General features: G+C 32.2%; 2 long non-coding RNA genes across 2 annotated transcripts; both read left to right on the top strand.

The window, feature by feature from the left end:
• The first annotated feature begins 10,840 nt into the window (after positions 1–10,840).
• On the top strand, positions 10,841–12,490 carry LOC127738837 (uncharacterized). The gene is made up of 2 exons (XR_008000172.1): positions 10,841–11,178; positions 11,824–12,490. It is a non-coding gene; the product is annotated as an uncharacterized LOC127738837 (long non-coding RNA).
• Positions 12,491–20,549: 8,059 nt separating this feature from the next.
• On the top strand, positions 20,550–22,666 carry LOC127738839 (uncharacterized). The gene is made up of 2 exons (XR_008000174.1): positions 20,550–20,779; positions 21,977–22,666. It is a non-coding gene; the product is annotated as an uncharacterized LOC127738839 (long non-coding RNA).
• Positions 22,667–23,453: the final 787 nt, after the last annotated feature.

The following is a 23,453-nucleotide window of genomic DNA, read 5'->3' as shown; positions in this document are numbered from 1 at the left end:
GCTGTTGTGGTATTTTTAATGATATTATATTCCAGATGTATTTGTCAATCCTATGGAAGAGAAACAACAAAAAGTAGAATAACAGAAGAATGAAACATACAAGTACAAAACGGATAGAAACACACACAAAGTAAATTGGTGGAACAAAAACACAACACAAATTAAAATAACAGTCTAACAGTCGTGACTATTCACAGTAATCATGTTGACTAAACAACATGGTCACTTTCGACTATTTCAATAAGTCATATGGACTGCAATCAATTGTCAAACTGACAAATGTGCATAGTCAATTGAACAATCCAATTCGTCATAACGAGTATAACATATGGTCATTTTGACTTCCAAACATAGTCATAATTACCACCCTACTCAGTCAAATGTGACTACCCATCTTGTCAAACGACAAAGAGCATAGTCAAAATGATTAAAGTGCATTGTCATCTAGAGGACAGTCAAAATGACAAATTAAATTGGTCAAATTGACTAATTTATGTTTTCAGTGCTAGGAGCTATACGATTTAACTAGTAAATACGGTAGTCCATTTATCTTCTTTCTATAAATGCATTTATCAATAGACAACATGTTAAACAAATACTGAAAGGTCAAAATCTTGAACGAGATAAATATCATTTTAAATCATGTTGACCTACGAAAGAAACGATTTCACATTGTGTGAGTTTATTATCATGTATTAAATAGATATGTATGCATTTACTGTGTGCAGTAATGCAAATATTGCACTAGTACACATTTTTGTTTAGGGGCCAGCTGACGCCCACCTCCGGGGGCGGGATTGTTTTTAGATGTGTTGAAGAACCATTGGTGGACTTCGGCTGTTTTCTGCTCTTTGGTCGGGTTGTTGTGTTTTTGACACATTTCCCATTTCCATTCTCGAATTTATATCTTAAATTAAATTAATCAATATAAGTTATCATGGTTTGAATAAATAAATGAAAGTGTTTATTTTTTTCAAAATTCATTGGAACCCTTTTATATTCAAAACGAAATAGATTAAAATAAAAAGTATATTGCAACTTGGAGTAGAAGGGGGAAGGAGGGGAAAAGGGCGGAAAGGGGGAAGCGAGGTTTGACATCTTGTTTTAAATCGACCGAAGTCTAAAGATACTAGCATTAAATATTGATAACGGAAACTGTGGTATAACGCTGATCTATATAGAAAGGTTTATTTACAGTAAATACGGAGGTATGTAATTAGTTATTATTTGATCCTTTAATAATGCAAAAAAATGCATTCATTCTTCGTTTTTTTCTCTACCATATATTGATTGACGAGCTAGTAAATGTAGTGTACGAATGTTATTGTGAAACCAAATTACACTGTATGTTGTTATTGAGGTTATTTAATCAAAACAGTAATTTAAAAATACGTTTCGAATCCCTTATTGTTTCATCTTAGTTTGCTGTTATAAAATTTCGAAATAATTTTAGAATTAAGAAAAGTATCTCATTCATGCGTAGGTTTAATTCCCTGTCCGGATTTGTTTTCACTTTTGGTCCATTTTCGTTTTATTTGCTTTTCGTTTAAGACTCTAGCATACCTGAAGAAAACAATATTTGGTTGTCGAGATGCGCATCTGATGCAATTGCATTGGGCAGGTACCCATATAGTTATTACCAGATAAAACTTATCAATGTAATTTAAATGAGTAACACTGTCGGTGTTACTAGTTTAACAGGAAGTATCGACCCTTCCGCTACCAAGGGATGATATGCATAAAACTACTTTTATTAAGTGAAGATTTGTTCCGGAAGGATTTTTCTACATGTCGTACGATAAATTAGTACTACGATTAGATTTCTTAACGTGCGGTTTTATGCTTTTAGTGAGGTCCGTAATGATCCATCTTAAGTTTTCTTTTATGTTGTTATGTGTACTGTTGTCTATGTTGTCGTCGTTTATAGTGTTTGTTTATTCGTCGTTTGTAGTGTTTGTTTATTCGTCGTTTGTAGTGTTTGTTTATTCGTCGTTTATAGTGTTTGTTTATTCGTCGTTTATAGTGTTTGTTTATTCGTCGTTTGTAGTGTTTGTTTATTCGTCGTTTGTAGTGTTTGTTTATTCGTCGTTTATAGTGTTTGTTTATTCGTCGTTTATAGTGTTTGTTTATTCGTCATTTGTAGTGTTTGTTTATTGAGTTGTCTGTTAATCGACCTGTCCATTTTGATTGTCCCCTTGTTATCTTCTGATTCATTTAGGTTAATTAATGATGACAAATATACACACACAAACATATATTGGACTTAAAATCATCATCAATCTTAGTGCAATTTTCTATTAGGATTTATCTGATTTGAAACGCATACACATTAATTTTTACGGGAAAAAATTGACCAAATCTTTATTCAATACGACATTATAAAATGGTAGTTTGATGCTAAAGCATAGTATTATTTGAACAATTATATCATTATATTAGTCCATTATTATTTTCAGTCTGCTAAACCATGTCCGACAAGAAAGTGTCACATAAAAGACCATATGGGGAAAATATCAATAAGACAATTATACAATTTGCCGCCACTGCCGTATTTCTTGCTGTCTTTTATGCATTGGAAAAATCGATACCATTAGACACGTCTCAGCTTACATCACCAACAGATCGTCTGACTTATACCATACGATGGCTGTTCCTATCTTCAACAACTATCATGTTTGCTATGTTTGGAGTGTTAAATGTTCGAGGGAAAACAGACGCCATTGATCCATTAAATGGTGAAGCCGAAAATTTGGTAGAACTGCCAAACCGAATTCTGCGGAATACAACAGAACAATTTATACTGCATGCATCCGCTGTGTTGACCCTCTCGACCTTTATGAATGAAAACAGTATGAGAAATATTCCTCTTCTGGTTATATTGTTTATTCTTGGACGTTTGTTTTATGCGTTGGGGTACAATTCAGCACCTTCGAAAAGATCTTTTGGATTTAGTATGACATTCATGCCTACATTAGGAACGTATGCTTATTGTACGTATTGTGTCATATCATCGTTACTGTATTAGAATAAACGTAAACGAAAGAAATAATAATTTCGACTGTTGAAAGACAGAAAAAAAGATTATTTTTTTTAGTTTGTTCACCACACAAATCAGTTGTACACTGTAATTTTGGCAGTGAATAAGCTATGAAAGTTGTGTTTTCATATTTGTAATTTTTACTATAAATAAATGCAATTTATCGTCAATAAGTTAATAATTTACTTTCTAGCTTTCTAGAATTACATGAAGTTATATCTTAATCGAAATGTACCAAACCGGCGGAAATACCATTAAAATGATTGATGGTTGATGGAACATTTGTTGCTTAACTTCCAGTGGCAAGTATTTCGTGCATGTTAAGGACGGGAATACATTAATAATAAATACAATAGGTAGGTCCTGTAATAGCGGCAGTCCGGGATGAAGGTTGTGGAAATTTTAACTGCGATTGATAAATAAGTGTATATTGGATATGTACAGCATTTTTGCCTTGCAACAGGCCACCTACGAACCCCTACGAGTTTCCTAATGTATAGAGAACGTAGCACACTCTCTCTACTCGAAGAATCGAAATTAACGTCATAATTATGACCGGATGTAACATGCCCAAAGGACATTCAACACTAATACGTCTAGGGAAAACAAACAACACGAAAGATGAAAGCGACTTAAAACAAACAAGTCTACAAAACTCTACATAGAACTAAAGACGGAGCAAATATTGGGTAATGCCAGATTGCCCCAAAGCTTAACATATCTTTTAATTTTAATAAACATAGAACAGGCATGCAAAACACACATAAAATGTATGCAGTGGTGCTTGTGGTATTCATGTCATATTATATTAATATTTCAAAAACAAACATCAATGTAAATACATTCACACGTTCTCAAGATTTGACATTCTCGTGCAGCTTTGTAACGTTCGTTCTAATTGCAAAACACCACACATTTAAGCGCATTAAATTCAAGATCGAGGTAAGAAATTATTCGATCAAATGCAGACGTCGTTTGAATGATTTTACAATGTATGATTTGATGGTGTTGTCATTCATATGCATTAGAATGAATTAATACCTGCAAACCTTTGAATACAAACCTGTTATCTCATAGCTATAGGTGTCCGATACGATGAAGTTGATACGGGTCTTTTTTATGCTAGTATACAAGTCTCAATTAATAAAGCATATTCGTAAAACTTGCCTCAATATCTCTGTATTATGATAACCTCTGCTCCAATACATTGACATGTCTCCATTACGCCTGTGCGTGTTAATATAACGTCGATAACAGGAGTGTGTTCCTAATGCAAACACTCGTTCTGTATGGTTGTGAGGAGAACAACTGAAGTCGACAGTACACAAGTTCACGCTTACCATCATCAATTAGTTGGTCGATACGATCTGTCCTTGTATCAACTCACGCGAGACATATTTTCAAATGTATCAACCTCCTGACCCAAACGCCAAGTGAAACAGTTGTTTCTCATCTCCTAGCGACTGTTGTCCGTTAACTTTAACTAAAGTCTTAGATGATATTACTTTGCCTTAACTTAACCATACTTGAACACATCTTCATTCGGCTATCTAGTTTAAATAATGGTGTCAGACCACAAATTCACCCACTCCAATTTAGTACGTATATTAAAGTAGCTCTTCCCTGACAAAAATATATTGCTTGTGATGTCATTGTTTTCTTAAACTAACCAACAAATTTGAAGAAATGAAACTTTTGGCGAGAGAGAAATATATTTAGACAATTTTGAGCTAAGATTTACTTGTCCATGAGCTTTTATTCAAAATTGAGTATAATGCGCTCCATAGATTTCCAGAAAACCAGATGGGGTTATTTATACATTTGTAGTAACAGATAAAGCGCTTTGGGGTGGAAGCATGCAATTTATAACGTGTTGTTTTCATTTTTATACGGTCACTTTTCGTTACAAGACTTGAAACATTGGTTGAAAATTTACACGTAGAAAGGTGCATGCTACCTTTACAATTTAGGATATACTAGTACCTGGTTTCGATGAAGTTAAACTACTTAAAGGGGCACTAGCTGTCAAAATCATGTTCACCGATTTGACTCAAATTCTCATATTTGATTTATAACATACTAAAACACATTTCCAACTTATAATAAGTCTTAAATAAACAGTTAACAGTGCATATACTAGATAATTTATATCAGAATTTCTTGTGTTTTTTAGTCTAGACGCCATCTAATTAACTACCGAGATGGCCCCGAAAACTACCGACGGTCACATAACACGATATAAACATAAATATAAATAGACATGGTCCTTGTGCAAATGGATTTTTCTATGTCTATTTGATTGCATGTTTTAGGTTAAAAAATAAGTTAATTTTCGATTTTACCTGTATAAGAATGATTTTTTTTGTGGATCGAATCAGTCAAGCAAATGATTTACCTTTGTTTCACTTTCAATGTTGACATTCTTTTCTTTTAATAACCGAACACGCATCAATCATGTGTAATCTATCTCTAGCTAAGGGGTTAAATTGAAGTTCACAGGAATACGGATTCAATGAGGTCGAATTATTCACTTGCAAGTGAATAATTCATCATCGGTATGTCTAAGCTTATTTTGACAAAATTGAACCATACTGGCTGATAAAGGCGAATTATTATTTCACTATTTCACTTTCATTAATGATTGAAAAAAAAAAATAAAAAAAAAAATCAGAATTTAATTTTTTTAGGTATCTCGTAGCTAGTGCCCCTTTAAGACTAGTCTTAGATACATGATTGTTTTTTTTTTTCTTTTGTTGTTATAGGCTTTGAACTGACTGGCAGTTACTGCGAGAACTCTCAGATTTGTACTTTGTGGCTTTTTGTTTTTTGGGATGTAGAAGTACCCGTTCACGTTCACTTTGTGTCCCAAGTCATGAGCCTGTAGTTCAGTGGTTGTCGTTGGTTCATGTCTGTCATATTTTTTTTTCGTATACTGTTTTGTTAGTTTTCTCAATTGAATTGTTTCATATTTTTCATATCCGAGTCTTTTATAGCCGACTACACGGTATGGCTTTTTCTTCAATTGCTTACATCCACTTCATTTGAAACATTGGTGGATTGTTATCTCATTGGCAATCATATATATCACATCTCCTTATTTTTAAATTAGAGGTAATATATTTAGGAAGCTGTGGAAGTTGACAAAACAAATTTGAAATAATTCCGCCTGCCAACCGACATGACCGACAGGGCTTATAGAATAGAATGTTGGAGTAATATGCTAGATTTGTCTTATATTGAAAACCACTTTGAATACATAAAATATGACAACAGTGGTCATCTCAGTACTAAAATGTATGACAAACGAGACGATTTAAATTTTGAAATTATAAATTTTCCCTACCTTAGCGACAATATAACAACTTCACTCGCGAATGGAGTATACATTTCTCAGTTCATACAATATTCAAGAGGTTGCAGCTGCTACTCAGACTTTGAAAAGAACATCAGTATCACAGCAAAAAAATCAATGAACCCGAGTTGTGTCAAAGAACATCTCGTTGCTTTTATCAAAATGTTCATCGACAAGCACCAACACTTAAATTTACATATTTTGTGTCTACTCCACAACTACAAGTACTACAAAATAGTATTGAGTTATATGTTTTAAGTTGTGTATCTTTTTGTATTTCTGCTATGAAGTATCTTTCGGTCGTACGACTTTTGACGTGACTCGGTATTTATACATCCCGCTATCGGGATTTTGAATTTGAGCGTTCCTGGTGCATGTGGTTCCTGTTGTGCGAATTGGACGCAATCTGTGTTTGCGATAGTGTTAAATTATTTTTGCCTTTGTATTTATATTTGTACTTGAACGAGAAGCGTATACTTAAGCAGTATGAAATGTCAACTGCCAAAACTTTTTTAATAGGTGTCTTTGACAATTAAATATCAACTACAACAATTGTTTTTGCGTCTTTCTTAGATTTATTTAGTCAGTTGTGTTGTATGTCGGTAGTGTATGTTTACACAATTTGGCTGTTGTGTCCTAATAATTGACACTTTAACTATAATGTCTGTCTGGGTTGCTCGTCCAATTTTGTCAATATAATGGGAAGTAAAACCAGGTATAAGTCACAATTTTCTCTGGAAAATGCTGTAACAAGTAGAATATGATAGTTGTTTTTCACTCGTTCCAGTGATAACGTTGATGACGTTTGATTTTTGTCAGCTTTGTAAAAAGACTTTCCCATTTTTCGGTATGTTTCTTGTACTTTTTTTTTATTAAACACAAACCTACCTCACCACGCATCATGCTTTAGAGGACTAAAACAATAACTTTTTAAGGAAGTTCGCTTGTCATGTTTTGGAATTTTTGTCAGATTTTCGGATTCCTCTGGTTTTATCTATTTGAATGCCTTAAAAATGTTTGCCCATTGACCCCCATTTTTTTTAAAAATCTTTTACATGCATAATTATAAGCCATCTGTAAAAGTCTTATAAAATCTTAATTATTTTTCAATAGTCTTTTGAGAACTTTAACTTGTCAATGGTAAAGCTATAAAAAATCAAGAGAGAATATTTTCCCGTCAAAATTTCAATTGCTAATATCTCGAAATCAAGCACATTGACCTGTATTTTATTTTTGCTCTTTTTGTTCCTTTATTAATCCCCTATCAATATATACTAGTGTTTTGAAAAGCTTGTTATTTTGAAACTGAGTAGCAAACTTCCTTAAAGAAAAGACAAGTCAATATCTCCATAAAATCATGTCGTTCAAATGCACCCAGTTGATCTAAATTAACAAACATAAAATCATATTTTGAATGTGTCAAATTTACATGTCGATGATATTGGAGCAATTGGTATATTCACAACCGAATGTTCATTCAAAATAATAAGTAGGAATCTGCTGAAAACGCCTTGGCAGAAAAAAAAACGACCAAAAGACAAACAACAGTCTACCCACGTTTAAATTATATTTGATTAGTGTTTTAGCTATTCTGCTCCATATGAAATAAGGAAATATAGTGTGATAAGGAAAAATGCAACATCACTTTTTCTTATAGATCTTTTACATATTTTACTATAGTTTTAATAGAAATGTGTGTGTGTGTGAGTTTTAATTTATTTTATAAATCAAAAGAATTTCACTGTCGTCATGTCACCCAAATTTATACGTTAATTTTGAAAGAGATTATATAAAATACCAGAGTTAGACAAATAATTAAAATAGCTATTATTTGCCATTTTTCTAGAAAAGATTTACAAAATCTATAAATTAGAGTTTATTATATTATCTATAAGCGATAGCAAATAATTGTGAACTTTCCATTTCTATGTAGCAACATTCCAGCAGCGCCTGTATACGGAGTATATATCTCCCAACTGATACGATATTCCCGAGCTTGTATTTCCTATCATGATTTTCTTGATAGAGGATTGCTGCTCACAAGGAAGCTATTAAACCAAGAGTTCCTAATGGTGAAGTTGAAATCATCCCTTCGTAAATTTTACGGACGCCATCACGAGTTGGTTGACCGTTATGGAATAACCGTTTCACAGATGATATCGGATATGTTCCTTATGTCGTAACTACAATACCCTTCCCTTTTCACGAATGTGACCTACCGAATTAGACTATTTACCGGATTTGTAATAACATAAGCAGCACGACGGGTGCCACATGTGGAGCAGGATCTGCTTACCCTTCCGGAGCACCTGAGATCACCCCCAGTTTTTGGTGGGGTTCGTGTTGCTTAGTCTTTAGTTTTCTATGTTGTGTCATCTGTACTATTATTTGTCTGTTTGTCTTTTTATTTTTGGCCATGGCGTTGTCAGTTTGACTGTCCCTCTGGTATCTTTCGTCCCTCTTTTATGTAACCTTTGAAATATTTTGGATTAGCATGTCCGGATTAAGACCACGCTATCGTAGATTTGAGCTCTTAGGTAACATGGGGCCAGTGACAGGGTTTATGATATATTTTCCTTTGTGTACATAATTATTTTACCCCTCTTGGCCTCGCCTGGGAATGAAACAAAATGTGTATTTTATGAATTTGTGGTCACTTGAATATTGACCAGCAAATAATAAAGATCTATTATTTTACAAAGAATTGGTTTTTCATTCCAGGTGAGTGTAACTTTAAGTTATATAAGTTGATATTTTTAAATGAATATTTTCATGTTTTATGCATTTAAATTTTAAAGTGAATAATTTGGTTACCATAGCAACACTTTCAAAATTCAAAAAGAGGCCCTTGTCTCATTCATGATGACATTATTTGGCATCAGCACATTAATTTAACTGAGCTAGTTAGCTCTCCCATTTTATCTTTATTGTTTTATAATGCGAATATATATGTTCCATCTTTATATTATTATGCATTCAATTTGAATGATTAATGTTTATTTCAATTATATATGTATGAACTTATTATGTATTTTTTTATCATGTATACACTTGAACATTGACCAGCAAATAATAAAGATCTATTATTTTACAAAGAATTAGTTTTTCATTCCAGCTACATAAGCCATATATCGACAAGCAAACCAAAAAGAAATATTCCACGTTCACATTAGTATGGTTGCATCTGCATCCGTTTTTTTTTTACCTTGATTAGTGCCTTCTAAAAGGGTTAATGAGAATTGAACATCAGTGAACTATTTTACCTCTAATTTTACGATTGTTAAGTTTTTATCGGCTTTCATTTGGGAAACTCTCATTTGATTTTTTTTGGGGAGGAGGAAGAGTGGCAAGACGATTTAGGAAAAGAATATTCAATCCTGGAATGATCTGGAAAAAAAATGATATTCCACCTGATAAACTCATAAAGAATTCCTTCTGTTCTCTACTCTCGTCACACTCGGAAAATCAAATGGTCGTCCCATTGGACAACCAATCAGCTTGCATGACTGATAAAGCAAGTAAATTAAATAGAAAATTAACTGAAATATTATATCAAACTGTACTATATCTATTCTATTCAAATTTAAAATAAAGTTGCATTTAGAGATGTTATGATTTTGGTATGGAAGTAAAAGTAATCATATTGTTAAAATCTTAAATAATAGTATTTAAAAACGATTTGTGCATTGGAGTGTTTCTGGAATACTCATTTTTCTCCCACCCTCTTCTTTAAGTTCTAAATGCTTTTTTTTTTGAAAATTCGAATACTTTCGATTCAATAAGTTTTGGACCCTTAATTTATATACAAATGGTTTGTAAGCTTATTTGTCAAAATGTAGAATGATATATTATTACCGATCTATCAGAGATTCGTTTTGACCGACTGACTGATTCATTTATGTTTGTTTCATGTCCAGTGGCCAATGTATCATACAAATGAACTTGTAGGTAAAGCAAATGTCCGGTATAAATAAAAAAAAAAAAACAAAAAAAAAAACTCAAAGATACCAGGCTAATTATTGTGTTCGCCCAGCGTATAGGTCAATGAAATAGAAACCCAACGATACAGACTTTTAAAGAATATAAAATACAGGTCCATACAACATGTAAAGCTTAAATTCGTCCAAACATAAAAGATACGAATGAAAAACACAGACTATGAAAGAGCTGTGATCAGCCAGAACTTATCCTAATCACAGAACAACGTGTAGATATGACCATAAACATCCGCTAATGGAGTTCCTTACTTTGAACCAGCACATTGACAAGTATCGGGGTTTAACTACTTTGTTAGGCATCAACTATGCCCTTTTAATTCCAGTCGCAAATCGACTTGCGTGTGATACATGAAAGAACATATTAGAAATACATTGATGGTACTTCCGGGATGAAGAAGTGAGAATTTTATTACCTTATATATATATTCTTATTATTCTTTCCGGTGACCGTGTTAAAGTTTCAGAATAGATCAATTTTGAAAGGAAACATACATTATGTATGTATTAAATTGAAAAAGTTCATGCATAACCGATAATAGTTTACGAAATGTATAAACAAAATTACTTCATTTACCTTTATTCATAAAATCTAAATGCTGACGAAATAAATGACAAATTTGTGAAGGTTAAAAAGTGGAACGACAGAAATACTACGAACATAATTTCATCTTTATTCATAAAATCTAAATGCTGACGACATAAATAACAAATACGTGAAGGTTAAAAAGTGGAACGAGAGAAATACTACGTACATAATTTCGTTTACCTTAAACAATAACGGCTGGAAAATAGTAAGTATGAATAATTAATTTATAATTGTGAAATGTATTTGTCTTTGGATACGATATTCTGAAAATATATTTGTGTAAACTAATTATAATTTTCCGAAATCAATGTAATCGTATTCGAGTTGTTTAAATTATAGACAATTATAGTCAATTATAAATACAGTTGTCTACAATTTTGATATTTTATTTTTTAAAGTGATTACACACGACAGCCAAAAGGTATCCTCATTTTAACTTTAGATAAATGTTCAGTTTTTTTTCAGTTTAACAATTTATTGTAAAAATACTTCATTAAAGTAATAACGCTAAAGGTGCTATTTTAAGTAAAAAATATCGAAGTCGGTAGTAATATCACTGTGGCTTTTCACACATGCTGTAATTGATATACATGTATCAACCAACAAGTGTCTTTTTAAAGTCATTAACCAAAAAGTAATTGATTCAGTGACAACAACATTTTAGACTTTTGTGAGGTAAGTTGTTTTTGAGACTTTTGATACTTCTGCTAAATCTTGAAACTATGTGAATTTGGCCAAATTAGGACAAAATTCTTTAAAGGATAAAATTATCAAAAATATACCAAAACAATTATCTATTAAATGCATGAAAAGGAATCCTCTAATGCCATTAAACTATTATTATTTTCAGTTTGTTGAACCATGTCCGACAAGAAACAGTCAATGAAAAAACCATTTGAAGAAAACAAAAGTAGGGCTAGGAAGCAATTTGCCGCAACAGCCGTATTCATTGCTATATTTTGTGCTTTGGGGAATTCGCTACCATTAGACACGTCTCAACTAACGACACCAACAGATCGTCTGATATACACAATAAGATGGCTGTTCCTATCTTCACTGACAATCATGCTGGCTATGTTTGGAGTGTTGAGAGTACGGGGCAGTACAGACGCCATTGATCCATTAAATGGCTCTTCGGAAAACTTGGTAGAACTGCCAAACCGAATTTTACGAAATACAACAGAACAATTCATACTTCATACATCAGCGGTTTTGACCCTCTCGACCTTTATGGACGAAAACAGTATGAGAAATATTCCTCTTCTGGTCATAGTGTTTATTCTTGGAAGATTGCTGTATGCTATAGGATATACTTCTGCTCCTATGAACAGAGCTCTTGGATTTAGCTTGACATTTTGGCCTACGATTGCAACATATATGTACTGTACATATTGTGTGATAACCACATTCATATTTTAGATTAAACGTGAGATTTTGTATATTGAATGTATGTTCATGCATATCATAAATTTGTAAAAAATAATAAAATAAATGCAAATAAACTATTCATCAAATGATTAGAATTCACAAGTAGATAAACAATCTTTATGTTTAACCTAGTCAGTGGCAAAATTTAGTTTTAATTTTACCCTTTTAAGCTCAACTGGCCAAAAGGGCCCAGTGAGCTTTTCTCATCACTTGGCGTTCGTCGTCCGTTAACTTTTACAAAAATCTTCTCCTCTGAAACTACTGAGCCAAATAAAACCAAACTTGGCCTAATTCATCCTTAGGGTATCTACTTTTAAATATGTATCCGATGACTCTGAACATCAACCAACATGGCCGCCATTGCTAAAAATAGAACATGGGAGTAAAATGCAATTTTTGGTTTATATCTCTGAAACTTAAGCATTAAGAGCAAATCTGACATGGGTTAAAAATGTTAATAAGGTAAAGATCTATCTGCCCTGAAATTTTCAGACGCATCAGACAATCCGTTGTTGGGTTGCTGCCTCTGTATTGGTAATTTTAATGAAATTTTGCAGTTTTTTGTTATTATCTTAAATATTATAAAAGATAGAGATAAACTGTAAACAACAATATTGATCGGCAAAGTAAGATCTACAAATAAGTTAACATGGTCAAAATTGTCAATTGACTCCTTAAAGAGTTATGGCCCTTTAAAGTCAATTTTTCACCATTTTTCGTATAATTTTGTAATCTTTTACAAAATTCTTCTCTGAAACTACTAGGCCAAATTCTACCAAACTTAGCCTAAATCATTCTTTGGGTATCTAGTTTATAAATTGTATCCGAGGACCCCGCCCATTAACCAAGATGGCCGCTATGGCTAAAATAGAACATAGGGGGAAAATGCAGTTTTTGGCTTATAACTCTGAAACTAAAGCATTTAGAACAAATCTGAGGAGGGGTTAATATGTTCATCAGGTCAATATCTATCTGCCCTGAATTTCGGACGCAGGATCTGCTAACCCTTCCGGAGCAATTGAGATTACCCCCAGTTTTTGGTGGGGTTCGTGTTGCTTAGTCTTTAGTTTTCTATGTTGTTTCATTGTACTATCATTTGTCTGTATGTCTTTTTTTTTTAGCCATGGCGTTGTCAGTTTATTTTCAATCTATGAGTTTGCATGTCTCTCTGGTATCTTTCGCCCCTCTTTTAGACAACCCGTTGTTGGGTTGCTGCCCCCGAATTGGTAATTTTAATGAAATTTGACAGTTTTTGGTTATTATCTTGCATATTATTATAGATAGAATTAAACTGTAAACAGCAATAATGTTCAGCAAAGTAAGATATACCAATAAGTCAAACATGACCAAAATCGTCAATTGACCCCTGAAGGAGTTAAAGCCCTTTATAGTAATTTTTTAACAATTTTTTAACAATTTTTTGTAATCTTTTCCAAAAATCTTCTCATGTGAAACTACTGAGAGAAATTTAAGCAAACTTGGTAACAATCAACATTTGGGTATCTAGTTTTAAAAATATTTCCCATGACTCTGACTACCAATCAACATGGCCGACATGGCTAAAAAAGAACATAGTGGTAAAATGCCAGATTTGGCTATTACTTTTTTAACCGTTATAAATAGAGAAAATCTGAAAGGAGCAAAAATGTTCAGATTAATGATCTCTACCAATTGTCCGTACACGTCAAAACTGTTAGACAAATTCTTTTAGGAGTTATTGCCCATAAATGACAAAATTTTAATTTACTATTTTTTTTATATTTTTGCCTATTATCATGAAAACTATGATATTTAGAGAGAAAAATTTAACCCGTGATGCCTTATATGATTTAAATTATAATAGATAAATAAACACTTTAAATCACAAAAATTATCAGCAAGGCAAGATCTATTAAAAAGTCAAATTTTGCCGATATAGTTAGTAGACTGTCACTCTTCATAGGAGTGATTGCCCTTAAATGAGGATTTTGTTTACCCTATATGTGCTTTGAGCAAAAAACTAAAGAAGATAGAAAGAAAACAAACAGACTTAAAGATCAGTAATACAAGATCAACAAAATAGAGATTTTTGTCATGAAGTCTATTCTCATCTACAATGTTGGAAAGTGTCCTTTGTTTGATATGCACATAGACCAAGGTGAGCGACACAGGCTCTTTAGAGCCACTAGTTTGTTAATGTACCTATGTATACTTTTTGTATATCAACCCAAACGAATACAAAGAATCAAAAAGTTATGATGCTATTTCTTTTTCTAAACACACCGATTAAATGAGAACAACTGTCGAATGCTTTACAATATTGCGTTAACATAAAAACTATCACTGAACTAGTATATATATTTGTTTAGGGGCCAGCTGAAGGACGCCTCCGGGTGCGGGAATTTCTCGCTACATTGAAGACCTGTTGGTGACCTTCTGCTGTTGTCTGTTCTATGGTCGGGTTGTTGTCTCTTTGACACATTCCCCATTTCCATTCTCAATTTTATTATAATAAGGACGCTTGTTGTGCGAATGATTTTTGATTGTCCAATTGGTTTCTTCCGACCTCATTGCAGAATGTATGGACCCTTACAAATAATATGGCAAGGATACAATTAAATGGTGTTATTAGTTTTCCTTATTTTTTTTTATTCAAATTGAAGGAAACAAGTATATAATTCCAATCTAAATTAAAATGAAGATTCTGCGTCTCTGCGTTGGCAGAACCCAAGCATAAAAATGAGCGAGTGTGGAAATTAACTTTAAATTCAACATTGAAATTGTCACTGAACACCTTCATCCAAATCAGTACATATATGCTTTCAATAACAAACACTGAAACAATCATCAAATCCCTTTCGAAATAGCAAAATTGCCGCACTTGTTTAAACCAAGCGCGTGAAAAGTGTTGCATTTGTACAGTGTGCACGTGCATTCAAGATGCTTTTAATTTAAAATTGTTCGCCTAGGTTTAGAAATATGGTCATCTGTGCTATTAATTCCGGAAGAAAGACCTTTGTTGCGGTAGCTTCAACTTAGATGTGCGGGATATCGGATGCATTAATTATAACATATGCAGCAAGATAATGTCAACTTTAAATTTGAAGCCCCATTTTCGGAGATCATTAATATTTCAGCAAGGCAAATCGAAACACCAACTAAAAAATCCCGCTTCAACACTTAGAAGTCTAAATTGTCTGCTCTTCATCCTAATTTTGAAGACATTAAAAAGTTGAATCATTTCATTTGCTATGTTCAAATATTTTTCAAATATTGTAATATTTCGATTGAAAATTGAACAACTGATTATTCACAGAGTTGCTGTCCCCTAGAGGTTAAAAATCGAAACTATTTTCTTGAATGTAAGTATATAATAGTTTAAAATAATATTTTTCAAAATATAAAAAAATTAATTTGAAATGTTTTTCAATGCCACATATAATTGGTGGTGGCAGTAATAAAACAATATTGCACAATATTGAAAATTTTGGCATTGTAAGACATCCATAACCAATGTATGCAAACTTTGACAAACCCACGAAAAACAAATACCCATGAATACACGATTTTTCCTCAATGCATGAAAATAAATGAATAAACAATATACTGAATAAAAATGTTTTGCACACCACATTTATATTTAATTTGTTTGAAAGCAATTTTATATAGCGCAAACTACAAAATTAAAAAAAAAAAACATTACTGAAATTGTACTTTTTATCAACATTATTATCGCCAGTTTAAAACTCAAGTAACCGTTGACATTACAAAGAACAAATATCTATAAAACCACTTATCATAGCGGTGTCAAAATGTAGAACGTTAAATTTAATAGAAACTATTGATGTTTTTTTGTGTCCAATAAAGTTGTTTGTCTTAATACCATGCATATGCACGACAAGAAAAAAATCAAAGGTAGACGTGTGGTATACAATAAAGAGACAGCAACCAAACGATATAAATACAACATCTAGATGTCAGCATATTACCTTCTTTTACAGGGTTTCAGATACCACAATATTTTGAATACCTTATTAGGCTTCTTAATTTTTACAGCAGTTATCAGCATCTGATCCGTAAAAACAATATTTCTGATCATTCCATTTCTTATAATGTGGTTATAATTAATAGAACTATAATATAGAAAAACGGTATATCAAAACATGGGGCATTTTTAACATCGTTAAACTGCATTGGCTACTGGCGTAATATATATGTAATACTCAAATTGACGTCCGGACTCTAATCGACGTCCAGTGTGACGAACTACGTTCCAATATTTTTACCCTCTAATCGACGTCCAATAGAACTTTCTTGCATTTTGATGAAAGGTACGAACGAACGTAAAGGGAGCATGTATAACATTCCCACAATAACACTGATAGTCTATGGTTTATCTTGTAAAAATGGAAGTAGCTTCCGAATCAAAGGTATATTTTTAAAAATATATTAGCATAACGCAAATAGAAAGCGGATTTAATAACTGAAAATAAAGAAAAATAGTGTAAAATACACTTGCGTCCAATATGTTGCTTATGTTAACCATTTTTACACACATTTGCGCGGGAATTGTTCAGGCATGCTTTTTATATGTTTACACCATTGACATTTTAATGGACTTCTTGAAGTATGATTCTCTAAATTTAACAACAGAATTCTTTATATTTTTATTTATAAATGTTTAAGACTATGTCATCATCAAATTGTCAACGTGGATCAGCAAAATTTTTAAGACTATTTAAGATGCAACAATGTATGGAAATATGTAAATAAAAACAAATTGATTACAAGGCAACCACCGAAATCCTACAAAATTTCAATCCTTTTAACTATGATGAGTTTATTTACATGTAAATTTAAAAATAAGGAGAAAAGGTATGATTGCCAATAAGACAACTATCCACCAAAGTTCAAATAAAATGTAAGCAATTATAAGCAACCGTTCCGCATGCACGTTTTTATTTTTTTGGTGAAAGGTGTCCTCTCTATCTACGTTGTCGTATTCCTTTTATATTCATATAAATGTTCCTATACGACAAGGAGACAGCAACCCAACAACAATGAAAATCGATTTGATAGCAAGAAGAAAGACGTCGATTAGAGTGGCCCATCATGAATTGGACGTCGATTAGAGACCGGACGTCAATCGGAGTCTTACATCTTATGTATACTCACTAATTAGGTGCTTTCTTCCAAAGATAAATACTAATTGACCTCTCGCCTATGATGCTAATATCAACAAAATTTGTAATCAACCTCATGCAATCTGTCAAGTAGGAGTGTTGTTTTTTTAATTTTTTTTATTTCTCGAGCTAAGTATTCATCTAGCAGCTAGCTTTATATAATAGCACATTTGTTTTTATCTTTTTGGTGTTGGTAGCTGAGTTTTGCAGTTTTTAAATTTAAGTATTATTTTTTCAACATACGGTCTAGTTAAGTAAAGGAGAGGATTGTGTTCACGTAAAACTTGTCTAACCACACTTTATGTTGTGCCTGTTCGTCTTAATTTTCCTTCTCGGTTCGTGATGTGTTCTGAAGTATTTTTGGTGAATCCTGTTAATTGTTGGATGGATTATCAAACGATAAAAGGGTTATACAATATATGGAACATCCCTGATTTGTCTCAGTGTAACAAAAGATTATCAAAGATCTGCCATCAAAACGATATTCTCCAAATGAGAAAAAATACATTGAGATAGGACAATAGACAACCACTGACGAGATCCCTGATTTGGAACAGACACACACAAACAAATCTTTTCCTCTATAAATAAATTGTCGTTTGGTAAATCTGAATGCAAATATATATATGTTGCAACTCATTTAAAGCCTTCTTCTCTAATGAGAAAGGTAAATATGCTAGACATACTTATTGGAGGTTTGATGAGATTTTTCTCCTTGATAATATTGATGTACGTTTCGGCAATACAGTTCTTCGACAGTTGAAGATATTCCTATGGACACCAATTGCGCCCCTTTAATAGCATAATTTTTCTTGTACTGCTATGAATAAAAGTTTATGACCAAATTCAGTAAAGACCCGTCTAAATTTAATTTAATGGATATATTCGACAACAATTATCGTTTTCTTGATAATATGTTTGCGTTAAATAATCAAGAATTTTCTAAATATACTGACAAAATTTACCGAAAAGGGACTTACTTTAAGGATGTTCGCTACTTTGTTTCAAAATAACAAGCTTTTAAAAAGACTGTTATAAATTGATAGTATTAAATAATGAAACCATAAAAGTAGAAAAAAAAATAACGGTCCGTGTGCTTGTTTTCGAGATATAAGCCATTGAAAATTTGGCGGGAAATGCTTTTCTCTAGATTTTTCATCTCTAACATTGGCTCCTTTTTGCTGTCGAAAGGTATAAAAAAAATATCAGGGATTTAATAAGATTTTCAAAGATGACATTTTAAACTAAATATAATCTAATAATGAAAAGAACAGTAGGGGTTAGGGGGCGAAAATTCGAGGATTCCGAAATCTGGCAAAAATTCAAAAACAAGAGAAGCGAACATCCTTAAACAAATTAAACATAAATGGATATAACTGTTCTTTCCTAGATTTAGATATTTAAGTTTTACACGGGAAACTCGACATAAAAAGTTACGCCACAAGGGTTAATTTTTCGTTCCCTATTGATAATTTTCCTGTTTTGGACGATGATTTGGCACCAAATTGCGGTGTTTATATATCACAATTTATTCGTTATGCCCGTTTCTGTTGTGGCGTTCTGAATTTTAATGAACGTAATCTATGTATTACTGGTAAATTATCAAGTCCTGGATTTCGTTACCACAAGTAACTTAAAACCTTAAATAAATTCTTCCGTAGATATAAAGATTTAGTTTGGTTGTACCTGTAGAAAACTTATTTAAAACGGGGATAGCACATCCTAATTTTTACGGAGAGGTTGTTTACCGAGCCCGGAAATTTAGGTACAGTCATGGTAAAATTACCGATCCTTTAAATAAACTTATTCTAAAAGTTTACCAATTCAGCACTGTAATTAGATCTTTGAATATTGTTTTTAATTGTATTAATATTGATTTTGTTATCAGGATATTAATATCAAACTAAATATAATTTTATATACATATGCACATTCATGGCTCTACAATCTGCCAATACCTGTATCTTGGTATTGCATAAGGTTTTTCTCTGACTGTTAAAGACGTCTTTACACTAAATGCATTAGATGTTGGATGTCAAATCTACTTAAAACAGTTGAAAATTGAAAATAAAGTAAAAGAATTTCAATGGAGATCCATGTACAAAATTTTATATACTGAAGAAAGATTAAAAAAAATGAAGATATCAAATGGAAAATGCCACATTTGTCAAAATGACAACATAGAAACCCTGCAACACTTATTTTTCAGTTGTAGTACATCTCAGTTATAATAATTTTAAACAAGCTCCAAGGAAAACTTATCAAATAAAACATAGGAATAAATAATTGAAAAGGAGATGCTGTTAGTTAAAAACACAGGAATACTCAAATATGATAATTTTCTAAACACAATTATCATATATTCTAAATGGACTCTTTGGACAATTAGGAATTCAATAAAATATAACAAAACACCCAAAGCACCTCAAGATATTTATACTATCTGGAAATATAACTTGAAAAAATAATCTAAACTTTGTTCTTCAATTGAAAGGCATTGACGTCATCGATAAGACAAAATTGAAGTCGGTGATAATGACAATTTAGACAATAAATATAGTATTAACTTGAGACAAAGTTTTTTTTAATGGTTTATTGTATAAGAATATCGATTTTATTAATATGTACATACATACAAAAATGAAAAAGAAGTGTTAGTCTATCATGTGCAGTAAATGTAGCAAAAATGTCCTTTTTTTGTGTGGGTATCTTATTAATTACTTACTATGTTGAAATTAAGGTAAACAACTGTTCAATGCTTCTAACATTATGTGGATATATTTTTGAAACTAATTGTAAATTCAAGGTATAAAGTGTACTACATTTTTAGCCTTCTATTACCCCTGGAAAGATGGTTCATTTTGTAAACAGGGACCTTTAGCCTGTTACCTGGACGACTAGGGTAATTATATACAGGAAATATTTAGGAATAAAACGTTTATATGTGTTAAAAAATCTACTTGGAATTTAACAATATGTTATGCATTGGACTGTAGAAGTTTATGCTAACCTTTTTTACTACGAGCATAACATTACCTTATTACTAAAAAAAAAGAAATAAATTATTCGTTCTGCAAACAACGTGCCTATATAATATTTAACATATACATATATTCAAAGGTCAAAATGTGGAATTAACTAAAGGTCAAAATGTGGAATGAAGATATATAATTTTATATTATCATTTAACTTTGAAAGAGAGCGTATGACATAAATGTGAGTTTAAAATTATTTATTTAATACTACTCTTTTAAGTTTATATGGTTAAAAGTATCTTAGATTAATTGACTCAATTTAAGTAAGTTTTATTTTATTTTTAAAACTTTCACCTAATTTACAAATTAAAATAAATTTTAAATGAACGTAAAAAACGATTAAGCAATTTGGAGTATTTGCTAGATCTTCATTTGGGTTTCATCTATTACTAGGTAATCACAAGAATCAACCCTTTTACGAAAAGAGTCGACACTATATTGATAATAATGTTATCATAATATGATCTATAAAGCATTTAGACACGATAGCTGACGTTTCAAATAAAGGCAACAGTAGTATACCGCTGATTAAAAGTCATAAATCGATTGAGAGAAAACAAATCCGGGTGACAAACTTAAACCGAGGGAAACGCATCAACTATAAGAGGAAAACAACTAAACAACAGAAACACTGAAGTGCAACAAAAAAACATACGACAATGCAACATACATAGAAACGAACTATTAGATAACAACTGCCATTTTCCTGACTTGGTAAAGGACATTTTAACCTGGTTTTGTGGCTACCCAAACCTCGTACTTTTATGGCAATATTAAATATACCGCTAATTGACAACATTACATGACAGTACAAATAAATGCAAGAACATTCAGGACAGAGAAATACATAAATAAATAATATGGTAGTGCATTTCGACATGTTAACCACAGAATAACAACGAGTACGTAAAATAATTTAGGACAGTACACAAAAACAGCATAATAGAATTACGAACTGTCCGTCACACGAATGAACAATACAAATATAATCACAATAGTCCTATTTCTGGATGAAAGCTAATTTTGAAATTTTACTGTTAAAGAGATGATGAGGCATATACATGTTTACAAATGTATGTTTAATCTATATATACGACCAAAAATTGTCATTGTACATAACGTTTTTTTTTTCAAGGCAAATATGACAAGCACAAATACACAAAGAAATATTTGAATGACTTAAATGTTTTTTTGGGCATTTCCTTCTTCCCTTTTAACCTTTTTTCGGGGGGAAAGGGGTATATTTTGACAATCCCAACACTTCCACTAATTTGTATTGTTCATGAGTCAATCAGCGTTCAAACTATTTTTAGTACGTACTAAAGACATGATAATAGCAGGATATTATATATATATGTTAATATATATATATTTTCAGCCTGTGAAACCATGTCCGACAAAAGAAAATTGACCAAAAAACCATTTGAAGAAAATAAAAGTTTGGCAAAGAAGCAGATTGTTGCTACTATCGTATTCAATATTCTGTTTTTTGCTGTGGGAAAAACACTACCAATAGACACGTCGCAACTAACGACACCAACAGATCGTCTGACATACACTATAAGATGGCTGTTCCTATCATCACTTACAATCATGTTTGCTATGTTCGGAGTGTTAAGAGTTCGTGGGAATACAGACGCCATTGACCCATTAAATGGTTCTGCAGAAAACTTGGTAGAACTTCCAAACCGAATTCTACGAAATACAATTGAACAATTCTTACTTCATGCATTCGCTGTATTGACCTTTTCGACATTCCTGGACGAAAGCAGTATGAATAATGTTCCTCTAATGGTCGTGTTGTTTATTATTGGACGACTTTTCTATGCTGTAGGATATAGTTCTGCAGCTATGCACAGATCTTTTGGATTTAGTATGACATTTGGACCTACGTTTATAACGTATATTAGATGTACGTATTATGTTATATCAACGCTAATATTTTAGAACAAACGTAAAAGTTTCTACATAAAACCAGAGTTATGAATTGCTGTAGAATGATTCAACATTTTTTTTACCACAGTATGTCAATGTGTTAGTGTATCAATTAAATTGGTTATACTCTGAATAGTTTTTACAATGTTTTTGCTGTATATTGCGAGTGTAATTGGTGAATCAGGAACTGCTGACCCTTCCGGAGCACATGCTTTTTGCTTTGGAATGTTATTTGATTTTGTTTTATTTTTGAATGGGTTGGGGGGGGGGGGGGGGGGGGGGAGGGGTCGTAGTGCTCAATCTTTATAATAAGTTTTCTTAATGGTGTTTTATGAATTGTTGTTGGTCTTGTCGCGTTTTTGTCTCGCCTTGACAGTGAGACATAGGTATGCTGTTTCCGGCGACGTCGTCAACAATGTATTAGTTTGTGATTAGGTCTAGTTTAAGGTGAACCACTAGGTAGGTCGATGATATTAGGTATGCAGTTGTATTAGCATTAGCATATCTCATTTCCACGCAGATTATTTGGTCCTGCTCCCTCAGTCATGGTCTATTGACTTTGAAACTTTTGCTTAGTTTACATACATGTATTTGTTTGTGATTAGGGCAGTTTATGGGGAACCACTAGTGGTATAGGTAAATGATATTTAGTATGCAGTTGTATAAGCATTGGCATATCTTATTTCCATGGATATTTGGCTCCGCCCCTATGTCATGGTCTATTAACTTTGAAACTTTTGCTTAGTTTATATGTATTTGTTTGTGCTTAGGTCAGTTCAATGGGAACCATTAGTGATAGGCCAATGTTAATTGGTATTCAGTTGTATTAGCATTAGTACATCTCATATCCATGGATAATATTTGGCCCCGCCCCCTCAATCATGGTCTATTGACTTTGAAACTTTTGCTTAGTTTACATG

This window comes from Mytilus californianus, unplaced genomic scaffold (assembly GCF_021869535.1).
Source record: "Mytilus californianus isolate M0D057914Y unplaced genomic scaffold, xbMytCali1.0.p SCAF_4, whole genome shotgun sequence".
NCBI lineage: Eukaryota > Metazoa > Mollusca > Bivalvia > Mytilida > Mytilidae > Mytilus > Mytilus californianus.
The sequence above is the reverse complement of the archived record's forward strand: the minus strand, read 5'-3'. Positions and strand labels throughout refer to the sequence as shown.